Below are 14,550 nucleotides of genomic sequence, written 5' to 3' on the forward strand. Positions count from 1 at the left end.
AAAAGTTATTTATTTGAGAGAGAGAGAGAGAGAGAGAGCAAGCAGGGGGAGGGGCAAAGGGAGAGAGAGAATCCCAAGCAGACTCTGTGCTGAGCATGGAGCCCAACTCGGGGCTTGATCTCACAGCCCATGAGATCATGACCTGAGCCAAAACCGAGAGTCAGACGTTTAACCAACTAAGCCACCCAGGTGCCCCAAGAGGTTTTTTTTTAAAGATTTCCTTACAGGACTATGACTTCAATCATTCTTTATTCTCCTCCCTTCCTAATTTCTTTACTTTAATCCTAAAATACAGAACCCAAAACCAGAGAGAGGCCTCTTAAAGCAAGTTTTCACTGTAAAACATTGGCAGATTGAAGCCTTAAACATACTATTTATCATGAGATAATACAAAGACATACAAACTGAGGATCCAAAAATTCTTAAACCCATGGTTTCAACCTCACAAAAGTTTTGCCTTTATGAGCCAACTCAGAATTGCCAACTGCTGCTGTGGTTCACATGCTAAAAATAACAGGGCACCAAAAGGTAGCTGGCCAGGCCAAATCTGGGCTTCAGTACTCCCTGGACCAGGAACAACAAACAAGGTGAAGGAGGTAATGGGGTGGGGGAAGGACCATTCTTCAACGCAGTGATCCCAAGAGCAATGGGAATCCAAAAATAAACACTGGTTGACTCCAGTGCCCTTGAACAAGCATGCAAAGTCACTGAATAACAGAGCAAGCTAATCTAAATGCCAATCTAAACTTCTCCTTCTGAGCTGCCAATGCAGGTGGCCAGAACTTTCACTTCTAAGGAAGTTTACCAGAAGAAATATGATAATTTTATATCATTGATATCAGTAGCAGATGCATCTGACCAATTCTGATGTATCTAAATTTTCCTTTAGGAGCCCAGAAATATAACTCAGAGCCTGGGTGGCCAAATACAATCAGCAGCCTGCCTGTTCATTCCTTCCTTCCTTCATTCACTCATTAGTGTGTTCATTCAACATTCTTATTCGTGCCCAAAAGGTGTCAGACACTCTGCTAGAGATACATGAACTAGTAAAATTCTTCTAGGCTTTCACAATCTTGGATTTGGGGGAGGAACTCAGAAGGAAAGCTCAAATTAAAATGTGGCTAATGTTATATTGGCATGACGGCAAGTTACTCTAGGAACACAGAGAAAGAAATGATCAACTCCTCCCAATAGGTAAATAGAGGTGAAAACTAAAACAGTGGCAAGACATCTAAATCGTGTGTATTACATAAAATTCATCTACACTTTGTTTTAAAAGAAAGAAGCTTTTATCCAAACAGGAGTTTAACAATGTCAAATAACTGCACTGCAGACTCAAAAACACAAGGGAAAAAGGAAGAAATCAGGTCTTGAAGTCATAGGAGGAAGTCCGGAACATCCACAGCCACACTGCCCCTCCTGACTTGTTCTCCCACCTGTGTCCCCAATACTGACTGCAGAATGCAGCCCAGCCACGCCTGGCTCCACCCTGGAGGACCTGATGGGGGCTAAATTAGGGGAAGGGCTACTGCTGACAATGGAATAAACCTGAGAACGAAGACTATATTGGCTTCTGACCCAATTTTATTTCCTAAGAAAGTGTCTCTTGAGATTCTGAGGCACCATTTTCTCTGGTTCCCTCCAGCTCTCCCCAGCTAACTCTGCTCCCAAGATTCTCACTAAAGTACAAAAACAGAAACCCCCTTAATATGGCCCCACTTCCACTGTATCTGATTCTGGGCTCCATGAATATAGGTCCACACCTGTTAGAGCATATTACATAGAAACAATTTATCACTTGTCTTATCCCAACTGCAGAGCCAACATCTTCACCCTGGATGATAGACATTTTAAATTCAGTGGTACTTCAATGACCTATGCAAACAGTAGGCTTTTTAAGAAGCAAATGAGCATCATGAACATCAGTAACCTACACCATGTATATTTTTTGCTTTTTTTATATTTTAACTGGACTTACTTAAAGTAAGTTTCTTTTATAACTGGGAAAATGAGGATGATAGGTATAATTCTTTTTGGTTGGTAAAATAACAAATTCTTCAAACTCTCTTTAGGGGAGTGATCTGGTCTCAGATTGAGCATGTCATGTTCATGAATGTCTTTTCTCCTTGTCACCTTCCTAAGATGGTCAATTAAAGCTACTAGTACTTTTCCTTATGACAAGGACATGAATCCAGTGGGAACTGGAATGAAGCCAACACATTAATTTTATGTAATTCAGCTGAATGATTTTATTTCCTCCCAAGACTGACTCAGGGCTCACAGCCAATGCATAGTATGGTGATGATGTTCCGAATAAGACCCTCCATTGGTCTACTAGATCTGGGCTGGGAGAGATCCTCACAAGACTTTATTGGAGGTGAACTCAAGGTGAACCAAAGTTTCTAATGAAAATAGTTCAATCAGATCTCCAAAACCTCTTGCGTCATGGGATAGCTGAACAAAATTAGTGTCATGGAGGCAGCAGCAGTAGCCAGACTCTAAGGTGGCCCTAGTGATCCCTTCCTCCTGGTGTTCACACCCTTGTATAATCCCCTCCATTTAACCGAGCATGGGCAGGATTCAGTGACTCACTTCTAACAAGGAGAATAAGAAGAAGTGACAGTGAGTCAGAGACAAGGTCTTAAAGGGCTGTATGTGCCCCCTCCATCGTTTCCTCTTGGGGAAGTGGTGTGAGCAGTGCTATGGGGATGACCATGTAGCGTGGCTCTGAAGGCTGCTGCCAACGGACTCCTCTGAGGAGCTCCTCTGATGTTCCCCAGCCTTCTGATAAACTGCAACCCCAGCTCATTCTCTGCACGGCAACCTCATGAGAGACCCTGAGCCAGAACCAGCCTGCTTTGTCCCACAGAAACTGGAAAAGATGACAAATGCTTGATGTTTTAAGCTGCTAAGTTCAGGGGACATCTTGTTACACAGCAGTAATTAATATTGGGGCTTAAAGGTATCCAGCCCCAGGACATGATACGAGGGGTGCCAAGAATGTGCCCACACCTGTGCTGTTTCCTCCGCCTTTGTGCCTCTCAGGCCTGAAGGGTTTGCACCCTCTCTTAAATGCGTATGCAGTTCCTCACGGAGCATACAGTGAGTGCCTTCTGTATGCAGTCAGGATACCAAACATTAAGGATAGCAAGGCGATTTTTCCCTTCTGAAAAGCTCATTTTCCTTCTCCTTAAGAACTGTCCAGCTTCCTTGTCAAAAACCTTTTTCAAGGCCACTAAAAATTGAGGCCAACCGTTGAACCCCAATCCCAGCTAGGAGTCTGATGCCTCCCATTATAAAGGAAAAACAGGGGCCGAAGTGGAACTTCATGGAATGCAGTTACCCTCCCTGCAGTCCCCCTACGTTTAAATAGAAGCATTCCATTCTGCCCTCTTAAAATTAAGTGCTCTCACAAAGCAGACACTGGAGCATAAAATACCTTTTTACTTCACCTATTTGAATACCAGAGATTTGCCTTAAAGGGCCAGGCAACCTAAAGCTTTTCAACCAAAACAAGGGACCAGATTCCCGAAGGCAGATGATATTTCATCTTAAGCATCAAGTATATTGTCCTTACCATCAGGGATTCTCACGGGATTAACACTAAGTAGTGTCTAGTATTACATTAATGATAAATCATTTGCATGTCATTAACAAATTTCAGCCAGCCAGGGTTAATCCCTCAGTTTATTTTGTTTAACAGCCAACAGGTTCCTTACTCACTGAAATAAAAGGCAGGAAACTCAGACGTTTTCTTCAATCCAGGCGGTTGAACTGAATGCATATATATATATATATATATATATATATATATATATATATATATATATATTTTCCCCCCCACCATTATTACCGTCATGCAGCTTCTAGGATAATCTACTATTTTTGACATAAAAATATTAACTAGGAAACCTTTCAATTAGTCAAATATAAGAACAAAAAGACATATACTTAAGGCTTGGCTTGGCTATTGTGAAATGAAGGCATAAGTTGGTCATACAAATACACATTTCAATAGATGATTTTCTAAAAGATTTTTTAAAAATAATTCATACCTTTGTTGATTCCACATGTGTTGTTTGCAATTTAACATCAGAAAATAATCACTCCAAATGGTTCTCCCTGCTATGATTCACCACGGTGAATGATTCTGCCAGTCACAGCAAATAAGAGAATGGTTCAGAATGGCTTATTTTCCTGCTCCAATAAACTATGACTAGGCATTCAGCAGATTTTTCTTTTGTTTCTTATTATTTTGCAGAGTTGAGAAAAAATATGAAAAATAAAAGAAATAACTGAATGGGCCACTGCTTTCAAAACTTATTTAGTCTCACTCATTTATGTCAACCCTGTTATAATTCACTTCCATTCTCCTGTTTTTCTGGTGTGTTTTCCATATGGGAGAACCCTCACCACAAGATGCCCATTCTCTTTTGGATCTCACGGCACAGTTTACCTTTCCACATAAAACTCTAGGTGTAAGGGCGCACCGCCAAAATGAATGCACGTGATGAAATTAAAGCATTTTATTGGCTTTTCATTCTGGAAATAATTAGCAGAAATCTCCTTTCTTGCATTAATTTTGTATCATTAAACCTATCCAGTAAGTATCTCGACACCAACTCAGTCATTCTGGGTCCCAGCCCAGAAAGCTGACTTACATGAAGTAACAGTGAGGCCCTTTGACAGTTTTCAGCATACTGTTCTGATTAATAGATTTTTTAATTGTATACTTTTCTTAATGCAGGAGTCTAAAGTCACTGGCTACTAAAAAACAACTACAATTCCCTTTATCCTCCTACTCTCATCCTTACAACTCCAGGAATCATCATAAGAAGTCTTCAACTTGCCAATACTTAAATTGGGGGGGGAAGCATCCAGCATCCTCTCCAAATGTCCAGAAAAAAATAATAATGAATGACAGACTCAATCATTTTTCATGCCAGTGTAGAAAGATATTGATATCCTACAACCTAGTCTCTCTCCAGGTATCTCTCTCTCTATGCGCGCACCCACACATACACATATTACGTAGAGCCTGCAAAGAGGAATGCCAACATTCCCAAGCAGGGGCTAAGTTAGGAAGCAAAGAGATACTTTGTTGTCTAAACTGGAGTTACATGGGGTACATTTTGCATAGAAATAATGTTATAAATGCACATTATATAATCTCAATTTATCTATTTAACTCACATCACCTTCCATATACCCAAAGTCTTGTAGGGTAAAGATATGAATAGACTGGTGGGCTCTAAACTGGGTCAAACAGTCCGTTTTTTAAAATTATTAGCACGCCCATTACTTATATAAAGATCTATACATACAAATATCAAAATAAATATTCCACTGTGATGTGTACTCACAAAAATAAAAATTAGGATAAGAAATAATATACATAGGCATTCTAGTATATGCCTGCTATACCGCCAACAGCTCACCTGCACACCTCCTGCGGTATACTTTGAAGTCCCGTTGTTAGAGAAGGCAGTTATTAGGAAAAATTAGTACAATCACTTTGAAGAGCAATCTGAAATATCCAATAAAGCTGGAAAATGTGACCTATATATAAACTTCATACACTTGAACATAAAAATTACAGTAACAGTCATTATGGCATTGTTCATAATAGTAAATTTAAAACAACTTTTTTCCATCAATGGGGAAATGATAGAATATTATAAAGCAATAAAAATGAATGAATTTGACCTCTATGAAACATCAGAGATATATCATAAAAGCATAATATTGAGGGGAGAAAGGAGCTCAGAATAATATCAATAGTCAGTTCCACTTAAATAAATTTTTAAAATACATAAAATAATGCTATATTATAGCCACATACATTGTAGCAATACTATAAAAATGTGCCTTGGATAGCTACACACCAAATTCAGGATAATAAGAACACGGAAGAGAAAGAGAAACAAAGATTAGGGATTGGTGTTCCAGAGGATGTCAGTTCTCATCTGTAATGCAAGAAAGAGAAGAAAGAAAGAAAGAAAGAAAGAAAGAGAGAGAGAGAGAGAGAGAAAGAAAGAAAGAAAGAAAGAAAGAAAGAAAGAAAGAGAAAAAGAAAGGAAGGAAGAAAGAAAGGAGGGAGGGAGGGAGGGAGGGAGGAAGGGAGAAAAGGAAAGAAAGAAAAGCACTTGAAGCAAGATCAGCAAAGCAAAGCATTATTAGAGACATATTGCAGACACACAGGTGTCCATTCTTTTGTCCTTTTTTGGCTTAATATTTAAAATACAACATTGCAAAGAAATGATGAGCATCTGAAACTAACTCTTCATTCAAAAGAATGAGAACTGCCTTGCAGGAGTCCAGAGTCTTAGATCTAAATGAGATAAACGGAGCTTGGATTCAGAGAATGATTCAACCCAGTAAAGTCATTTACAGTCTCTCTGGTGCTGCTTGCACTTGCTCTGTGGCACAGGGCATGTTAGAAATGCTGCTTCTGCCTTTGTATTTGGCTAGGGAAGTGAGGCAGGGACAACCCAGCAGAAACACTTTCAGTTCACTGTGCTGGGGAAGCTTATTCCCAAAAACAGGTTGTCATTTGAAGTATTTCCACCACATGAGTTGCTGTTTAGCTGTGTAACAACATGAGTCTGGTACCTTAACCACTCTGCCTCCTGGAAGATACCTATTTGTCCTACTCACAAAGACTTGGAGATGATGGATGCTTCCAGAAACACCACGCTTTCCAGAAAGGAGCTATGCTTGGAAGGACTAGGGATTTCAATGTACACAGAAAGGGCTCCTCCAACACTCTAGGAGCCATGCTTATTCCACAGGCCTCCTGATAAGGAAGAAGAGATGATGGCTTTGAAAGGGACTAAATTCTAAGTCCCTGCCTGTTCTTGGCGGCAACTACTGTTCTTTTGTTCCAGCAGAGGAGGCACCCTGTCAGACAAGCTAGAATCCAAAGGTAGCCAGCACAAGAGATCACCCAGCGCACAGCAGTCCTGCCCTGGCCCCCTGCGCCTGCAGCTGCGCGAGCAGGCATGGGTGATGACCAGGTGCACAATGCTCAGGACAAAACTACCGTCATTGGCAACTGCCGCCAGCCTGCTCTGTCTCCAAACACTACAGCAGCAGGTTATCCATTCAAACTCACAGCCTGAACAACAGAAGATTTAGGGATTGACATACCCCATGTTTGGATACTCCACTTCCTTGAAAACATCTTTCAAGAACAAGTAACTCAAAAATGGTCAAGGCAGATCAATCGAAAATGTGCGTTGTTTGACCTCTTGGCCATCCAGTCTACATCTGGAGGCACATTTGGAATGTGGAGCAAATCATACTGAAAGATTGCTCCCCCTCCTTCCTGAATACTTCACGGGCTTCTCAGAATTCAGCTTGCAAGTCATGCTTCATTCAAGGCAGTTGATTAGTTCCAGTGTGAAGGGCACTGGACAGGACAATAAGTGGACAACAGACATAGTGATTCATAGATTGCTGTAAGAGATGCAGGTGTTTTTAGGGCAAAATGAAAGAAAAGGAGGTTGAGTCAGTTCTCAGAACTGTCCTCCTAGCACAAGATTAACCAGAATTACTCACAGTTACCATAGGCATTCAAGTCATTCAATGTCAAGGACAGGCCCTCTTCTGGGCATTCAGAACACCTCTCCCTCTTTCCATGCCCCCCCTTTCCTCTTTGGAGTGGCCCAGAAAAACAAAAGACTGGCCAAGAGCCCCATCTAAAATCAAAGTTGTTCACTTAAAACTGGTTACCAAAATGCACAAAAATGTGTCTTATCTGGGATGAACTATTCAATTATTTCAAAAGAAAAAGAAATGTAGCTTTACCAAAAAAGAGAAGTAACTAGTAGCATTAGAAAAATTGAAGAAAAGCTGAGGAGTAAATTGCAATGATCCTGGCCATAGGATCGAAAGAAAGAGAGAGAGAAAGAAAGAGAGAAATAAAGAAAGAAAAAGAGAGAAATAAAGAAAAAAAACTGCTAAGGCAACTCAAATGCACAAGATATCTACTGTGTTCATAAACCAAACCAAACCAAACCAAAATGTTATCCACATAAAACAGCCAAGACTCAACCAATGTTTGAGAGTTAAACATTAAGAAAGCTAGTCTTGAGGTTAATTCTCCTGATCTATGCTTGCTTAAAATTAACAGAGTAGAGAATCAGACTATAGGAAAAGAGCAATTAAAACTCTGTTAAGGAAAACCAGTGCACATAATGCTTATTGGGATACAAAACATAAGTAAGCGATATATGTCAGAAATACATTTCCAGGGGTGCCTGGGTGGCTCAGTCAGTTAAGCATCTGCCTTCAGCTCAGGCCATTGTCTCAAGGTCCTGGGATCAAGCCCTGCTTCCGGCTTCCTGCTCAGCTGGGAGTCTGCTTCACCCTCTCCCTCCGCCCACGCCCCACCCCCGGGTCATGCTCTCTCTCTGATAAATAAAATCTTGTAAAAATTAAATTAAAAAAAAGAAATATATTTCCAAATTCTACACTCTCTCTCTCTCTCCCCCCTCTCTCTATATATAATACACTATATATATTTCTCTCCCTCTCTCTCTCTATATATATAATACACTATATATATTATACACTATAGATAGATAGATGATAGATAGATAAATAGATAGATAGATGTATTGCACATCATCCAGCTTTCCACAGTCTTAGGTTAGCCAAACGAGAGGACAGTAACTGAAGCGTCTGCTAAAAACCCCTTACCAAGAGCTACTTACATTAAAAAGACCATTGCCCATATAAGTCCAACAAGTTTTCTATTTAAATTAATCAGATTGTCAAATACTCCCATTTTTTTCCTCTGAAAACTAAAAGGGTTGATATAATAAGGTTTAATATAAGAAACTCTCTTCACTCCACGTGCTTATCACCTCATCTGAAAACGACACAAATCAACTTTGGAATCACACGTGGACACGCATGCAGCCCACCCCACTCCCAGTCCCTGGAGAAATTTCACCTGTAGACAGGAGAACTCTGCTAGAAATTAATATGACAAAGACCTTGGATACAGGTTGGTACAGAAGAATGGGTAGAGCAAAGGGAATGTGTTTATTGAGCATCTTTTATGTGCCTCTCACTTTAAGTGTTTGATTTTCACACGATCCTTCCAACCACCCCACGAGGTACACACAATTGTCCCCGTTGCATAGAGGAAGAAAGGGGAGCCCACCTGGGCTAACACCAGGGGTAGTGTGGGCCTTTGTCAAATATTTGCTCAATGAATCTGACCATAGGCCTACCCACTTAGGTGTGTCTAAAACGTGGCATTGGAAGGCCGCTATGGAGCCTGAGGGGCAGCAAGGGGTAGCAGTCAGCCCAGCATGCGGTGAACTGAGCAAGTTCATTGCCCAGCTGCCCCCTCTCCTCCATTATCACCCTCTTCTGGCCACCACGCTCCCCATCTCTGGCCATCTGACTGCCATGGTTTTGCTCTCCCAATGTAGCTGCCGGCCTTGGCAGGCTCCACTTCCTGGGGGAGCTGGTAGCTATGAAAACACTGGCCTGACGTCAGAGCTACGGACCAGCCACAGCTTCCGTCCTTTAGCTATTTGGGGTTACCCAGGCCCCAAAGAATCCTGGCTTCCCAATGACAGCGTTGTTCAAAATCCCACTAGTTTGCAAGGAGCAAACAGGAATAGAGCTCCCGGTGGGTACCTTGGGTCAGGACTCCTTGCCTTGCTTTCATAGATGGGTTTTGGGCAGAGGGTTAGAATCTCGTCATTAGAAATATCTATAAGGTGCTTGTGTTCTCCAACGTGGGACCAGAAGGGGAGAGTCAGGGAGATTCGGTCACCTCTGATGTGCATGCCACAAGTAGATGGGGGAAGGATTTCAGAAGGCAAAGACACATAGACTGGGGAAAGATGGGTCCGGACGTGTGCCTGGTGGCAGAGCCTGGTACATCCAGCCTCCACCACAAGGTCCTTCCTACATCCCCACCCCTCCCCACCCCCCTACTGCTGGGAGCTTCAGGGAGCATTTTCCCAGGTGCCCCCTCCGCACTGGGCATCAGCCCAGCTTTAAAATAACAATTTGCTGACAGCTACTAATTGCCAGGCACCATGCAAGGTTCTTTACCTCTTCTAACTTCCATCAATGCTATTGTTATATCCCCCATTTTACAGATGAGAATATGGGATGGAAGTTTAATGACGAGCCTCCACCAGGGAAAGAGCCAGATGCTCATGTGGACCCCGCTCCACATGCAGCCAGCCCACAGCTCACCCCAGCTGCTCGGGAGATGGACCCAGGCCCCCGCCGTGGTCCACCTTCTTTCCAGCTTGGACTCAAAATCCTCCTATATCCCTTCCCCTTGTCCACTATGCAGGTGCAAACCTGGCCAATCACACCAAGGGGTACAACTTCTATACGCTGCGTTTCTTCAGTTTGTGTCCAACGTGGCAAGGAAAAGGGACTTAAACCCTGAGCTACATTAGAAGCCAGCTCTGCCTCCTCATCCTGGCCTGCCCTGAAATCAGCTCAATGTCTCTGCATTCAGCTATCTCATATGGGACCCGGATCCAAGTGGTCCTCTCACCTGTGTCTTGCTTCTTTGCCTCAGTTTTCAGGTTCATCTGGCCACCACGATAAATAACACAGCGTGAATCAGGAGAGTCAACATCCCAACCAAGACGGGGCCTCGGTCACTTTTCAGAGACACAAACACTAATAAAAAGTGCCTTTTCTATCAGTCCAATGCTCAAGTACTTCAAATCCTAGAAACATACATCTAGAAAGAACCTTAGAAAAAGTCCTAGTCAACTCCCCACTTTACAAGAAGTAAACTGAGGCTCAGGGAAGACCTGACCGTTTCCCTACCACCCGCACTCCCACTGTCAGCGCATGGCAGGACGTAGATTCGTGTCACAGACTCTCTCAATCCGAAGTTCAGTGTCATGTCCCACTACATACACAGTCTCCTCTGTGTTCATAATGTTAGCAGTGAAAGTATTTATATTTGGTACTGTTGCCCTAAATAGCAGCAGGAGAGGAATAAAGCAACCCAATTTTCATGGAATGGCAGATACAGGAAGGCACTTGAAAATCATCACCATTGAAGAAATTGAGAAACAGAAGTAAGAAAATATTTTCCTAGTAAACCTAGCTCGCTGGTGGCAGGGCGGGGGCTCAAACTCCAGTCTGCAGACTCTCAACCCAGGGCTCTTTCCACGGTGCCCTAACAAAAACATACAGAGACAGAGCCATTTGGTCTTGTTTTCTAAAGTTATTAATTGCCATAGTACTTCATATTTCTTACATATTTTAGACAGTTAAACCATGCACAACTGTGAAAATGGCTGTATTCAGAGATGCCATCATTATTTGGAAAACAAGGAAGGTGCATTCAGCCAAAATCGCAGAAGAAAACTAGAACATGGGTTAAATTAGGAAGAAAAAAAAAGCAATCACAGATACAGCCATTTTCGGCGGGGCAATCAAAAGTGGACAGTGTCGAAGCATTCATGCCAGGAGCTGAGTTGGAGCCGAAGGGCCCACGCCCTGGGGCAAGGCTCACAGGCCTGGACACCAGCTCCGGCTTCCAAGCCTTCTCGCTCTCGCCTCTGCTTTCACAGACCTCTTCCAGATGAGAGGCCACAAGGCAGGAGGGAGGAGCTGGTTTTGTTTTCTGTATAATAAAGATTTCCAAAGGCCGAAGAATGGAACTTCTATGTCTTGTTCCGCAGAAGTTCCTTTCTTAATATTTTTAAGAAACATATAAACAAAAAATTTGCAAATGTACACAAAGCCCCCTTGTGGAAGTATATTTAAAAACCGTGTGAGGACGTGAGTCTCGGAGAGGGAGAAATGATGGCTCCCAGGGGGCCGGTCATCAGGAGACAAGAACACGCAGGTATCTGACTTCGGCATCAGGGACCACCGACCTCCCAGACTGTCTTTGCCTACCCAGAATCCTTTTTTCTTTGCCTTATGGCCACCAAAAAAAAAAAAGAAAAGAAAGAAAGAAAAAGAGAAAGCCCCGACATAAATCTTGGCAGATCTCATCCCATTTAATTCTACGGTGCTTTACCTTTTTTTTTTTTTTTTTTAACTTTCTGGGAGAGAATACCTTTGCATCTCCCAAGACAACACAATCTTTTGAACTAATGAAAGCCATACCGGTTCCAAAGTGTAAGTTTTTTCCTATGGAAGCCTTTTTTATTTCCTTCTAGGAAAAATTAACAATTAAAAACATCCTCTGAAAAATGTTAAAGAGCACATTGAGATGGAAAGGAAATAAAATGGTGCATGTTCTGTATTTTTAACTCAAAGAAAAACTTTTTTGACTTTCATGATGTGCATATGGCCATTAATTTCAATGTCATATTATGGTTTTTGGCTGAACAGACAGTATGTATGTATGTATGTAAGCAAACAAAACAAATGCATTTTGTATTCAAATTTATACAACTCCATACATTTTTATGCTGTTTATTTGAAAATTAATTTTGGCTTAGGCCTCAGAGACAGCAAATGTTGTCAAGATTTGAGGGCTACCTGAAAAGCCTTGGGGACAGCATTACCCTTATGCATAAGAAACAGCAAAATAAAATAAAAATAAATGAATTTCCAAATACGTCATGGCTAATCCCTTGAGCTGACCTACAAATGAATTATGGAGGTTTTGCTACAGGACTGAGTAGATCTGGTGATTTCACTGAGAGATTTATCTTATTTTCCAACTTATTTTCATATCTTATTTCCTTTTCTTTTAGAATTAGACTGTAAATAAAAAGGCTAAGACTGAATGAAGCTCCCTTTCACGGACCTCATACTGGATTGATAAATTAAAATGGTGAGATGAGTTTTGTATGACCCATCCTCGAGGATTTGGGAAATTTAGTCGATGCAAAACAAGGCATTAATTTGGAGAGGCCTAGCTACTTACAATGCTTAGTGTTCTGACAATGATGAATGGCATCATTCCAAGCAAATGGTAATTTCACTTTTTGTGACAGTACTTTAGAGCAAACCCGACTTTCTTCGCACAAAGAATTTGCAATCCTATTGCCCAGAGGCAGTACCTGAAGATCAGAAGTCCTTCATTGTTTAAGTACCATCTGATACTCTTGATTGTCTTCAGACTGAAGGTCCGAGTTGAATTAGGGAGAACGGAGGTTAAGTCCTAACCTTGAAAGACTTAGCAGCCATTGAAACACTGCCTTTGGGCACTTATTGGCCTGTATTTATCAAAAAAACTTTTCAATTCAATGAGGGGAGGGAGAAAACACAAAACTTGTCACATTCATCAAGTGAAGCCACTGGAAAGACATCTACAGAACACCCAAAAAGCATAATCTTTCCGAAGCGCTGATAGAAATGGTAATTGGATGGCTCAGGGAATAATACAACCAAAGCAGGGGCAATGCAGAATATCGCGAAAAAATCAAGGTCAAAAATAAAGGAACAGATCCTTTTTAACTTGCGAAAAACTTACACTTGGCCTTTGCGCTAAAGGGAAAATATACCTGTTGCTACCCATAAATTACGTCCTCACAAAACCTCTCAAAAAGAACCTTTGAACATAAAAAAATTAAAGACCCTCATTCTCACAGCCCATAAGAAAGCTTCACCTTAATATTGGCTCCATCAAAATATGTTTTCTGAAAGCAAAAGATACATATATTTTTTAAAAGAACAACTAAAAGCAGGGACTCGCTTTCTAAATCTAACCCATTCGTCTTTCAGCAGGGAAGGTATGTCCTGGGGGCGAGGTGGGGCAGGGGGAGGAATATATTGAATATATTTAAACTCTTCCCCGAGAGACTGAAGAAAAAAAAAAAAAACAGACTCTTGGAGGACTGGCAGAGAAAACCAACATTGTACCCAAAAGGGGAACAGACGTGATGAATCACAAAGTCTTGATTACACTTCTTCCTGCCTTCTTTGCTAATGAGCTAATATCAGGGCAGAGCCAAATGACACATGTAAACAGATGAGCCGTCTGGGATGCCACATTGTCCCGTTTTTATCTTACACAAACACCTCTGCCCTGGACTTGGAAGGATTTTTGGCACAACGTGGAGAGCTGATATTCTGGGCTACATCCAGCTCGAAAAGGAAGGGATCTGGTGAAGTGGTATGTAGTTCGACTTGGTGGAAGTGTGCGGATGCAGGTGTCTCCTTACTGACAAAGATATCGGTTAAGGGGGAAATAGTCCCTGGAAAGACGGTATCTGGGAATATCTTCGTCCTGGGGAATAAAGCAGAACACCCACAAAACCACCTCAGATAGGTTCCCTAAAGAGTTAAGAAGAAACCATCCAGTTCACCCTGGCATTTCCCTGCAAACTGTACACGTTTACTGATGTGCAAGAAAAGACAGCATCATTTGTTAATTTGCAAAATTCTAAGGTGCCTGTAGACTCGTTTTTATTAATCCAGAAATTCAACTCTCTACATTAGACTTCTACAGTGATGTAAGGAAGGAGATGGGGTTTATGATTTGTGCTGACAGAGCCACATCATATTTTAGGGAGATGACATCGCTATTGATGGCTCCTTCTAATCTATTCCCAGCAATATGCTCATCTGTATGTTTTCCCCAGG

At 41.7% G+C, this 14,550-nt stretch overlaps 1 protein-coding gene across 12 annotated transcripts in view; it reads right to left on the reverse strand.

Moving 5' to 3' along the window:
• The window catches only part of MECOM (MDS1 and EVI1 complex locus), a 542,755-nt gene that overhangs the window by 443,265 nt on the left and 84,940 nt on the right, over positions 1–14,550 (reverse strand). Inside the window, exon 1 of one of the 12 annotated variants that reach the window (XM_057306783.1) lies at positions 4,056–5,551. The exons of the other annotated variants lie outside the window; for them this stretch is intronic. The gene's annotated coding sequence lies outside the window, so the exon portion shown is untranslated. Of the gene's footprint in view, positions 1–4,055; positions 5,552–14,550 lie in introns of those variants that run through there. 12 annotated transcript variants of the gene reach the window in all.

Source organism: Ursus arctos, unplaced genomic scaffold, assembly GCF_023065955.2.
Source record: "Ursus arctos isolate Adak ecotype North America unplaced genomic scaffold, UrsArc2.0 scaffold_4, whole genome shotgun sequence".
In the NCBI taxonomy this organism is placed as follows: Eukaryota; Metazoa; Chordata; class Mammalia; order Carnivora; family Ursidae; genus Ursus; species Ursus arctos.